The following is a 1798-nucleotide window of genomic DNA, read 5'->3' as shown; positions in this document are numbered from 1 at the left end:
CCCCGCGCCTCGCTCAGCCAGTGAGCAGGAACTGGTCTGTATGTGGGATCTGAACCCTCGGCTGGAGCGCAGCCGCACTTCCCAAGCGGCGCACTAGCGCAGTGCGCCACCGGGCCGGCCCGAGATCCCATAAGTATTAAGCCGCGCTTCCCAAGCGGCGCACTAGCGCAGTGCGCCACCGGGCCGGCCCGAGATCCCATAAGTATTAACTGAAACTTAAATCTCTCCTGAATCCAAATCCTTTATGATATAATATTCATGTACGTGTGTGTGAGAGAGAGAGAGAAAGAGAGATCCGCACCCCCTCCACCCCCTTAACTCTGTGCTGTAAATGTCTTCTGATTACTATATAATACTCCAGCCTAAGGATGTGCTCTTGACTGAGTCTTAGTGGGTAGAGACTTTGAGGAACTGGCAAAGGCACAGCTTCGTTTGGAGAAGTGCTGCTCAAGCCCAGGAACGCCTGTGGCCCTTGCAGGCATGCAGATTCTGAGTCGGTAGGTCGGGATGGGGCCTCAGACTGCATTTCTAACAAGTCCCCAAATGCAGTTGCTGCTACTGCTCTGGGAACCACACTGCAACAAGGATTCTGGGAATTTGGGCCAGTGAATCTGCTTTTTCCTGCACCTTCCTGCTGCTGTCTCTTTTGCTTACACACGTCGCCCTCCATCTCCCTTCATGTCCTGAGCCTGAAATTCTGAGTTCTTCGCAACATCAGAGCTCCTGAGGCGAGTTCCTCGGCTGGAGCACGGGTGGGCCTACCTGGAACCCACCCACCAGGGGCCTACCCAATTGGGGTGCTGGGTCACGATTCCCAGTCATAAGTCTCAACTCTGGGGGGGTTCTGCACAAACCCTTCTAGGATTGCTGATGATCCCACCTTATCTGAAACACTTCAGGGAGACACTTGTGATCAGGATTCAAAAGAAAAGAAATATTCACTCTGCAGCCAAGCACTGGGGGTGCTAGGGAGCGTGGGCAGGTGTGGAGGGCACAGTGAAGTGAAGGGTCACCTACCTCCACCAACGGCACTGAGTCCTTCCATGCTAAAGCCTCCATGGCCTCTGTCATCTCTCGTGCCCACAGCAATACAAATCACTGCTTCCCCAAGTTTTCCATTTAGTGCCATCAGGAGCCCATCCCTCTAAAAGGACATCCTTCAGAATATAAAGGAAGTTACACTGGACACCCTCTGTGGAAATTCCAGGTAGTGGTCAGAAAGCATGAGAGATAAACTAAGAATTCTGACTGTGGTCACTGGAGTGGGTGTTCGTTCACAGGAGTGGAATGGCCCCAACTGCCCAAACCCCAGACTTAAAGGAAAATTCTGTTGTAAAGAGATCTTTCACTGTGAGTTTTCCACAACATCACAAGCTTTTCACTCAGTCGTTTATCCCAACAGATACCAGGTAGGTCCCGATAAAACCAGAAGAGTGCGGCGAGACACCCTGGAAATGAAGAGTCCTTTTCCTCTCTCCCTCGGGACGTGCCCTGTTTCCACAGCAGGAGGTATCTGTGGGTGCTGTTGGGTTTGCTGCTATTTTCACCATTTAGGAATTAGCTCCCTCGCTACTGGGGATTTTCCATGGTGACATAAATCTCTAAGCCTCATACTCGAAAAGTATACTCATTGCTACCTCAATTAGAACAAGTGAAATATCTGGAAATTCCCAGGGCCTTGGCCAAGACCTTAATGGGGTAAAGTTCTGGATTCCCTTCTTTCCATGCCAGCCAAGGGCACATTTCCCTGGCACAACATCACATCCCCTCAAAAAGTAAACCCCCGGGTTGGAGGCCT

The 1798-nt window shown here is 51.3% G+C and overlaps 1 pseudogene; it reads right to left on the bottom strand.

The window, feature by feature from the left end:
- Positions 1–1129, bottom strand: part of LOC103605145 — a 10287-nt pseudogene extending 9158 nt beyond the window's left edge.
- Between the last annotated feature and the right edge of the window lie 669 nt (positions 1130–1798).

This window comes from Galeopterus variegatus, unplaced genomic scaffold (assembly GCF_000696425.1).
Source record: "Galeopterus variegatus unplaced genomic scaffold, G_variegatus-3.0.2 Scaffold5618, whole genome shotgun sequence".
Taxonomy (NCBI): Eukaryota; Metazoa; Chordata; class Mammalia; order Dermoptera; family Cynocephalidae; genus Galeopterus; species Galeopterus variegatus.
The sequence above is the reverse complement of the archived record's forward strand: the minus strand, read 5'-3'. Positions and strand labels throughout refer to the sequence as shown.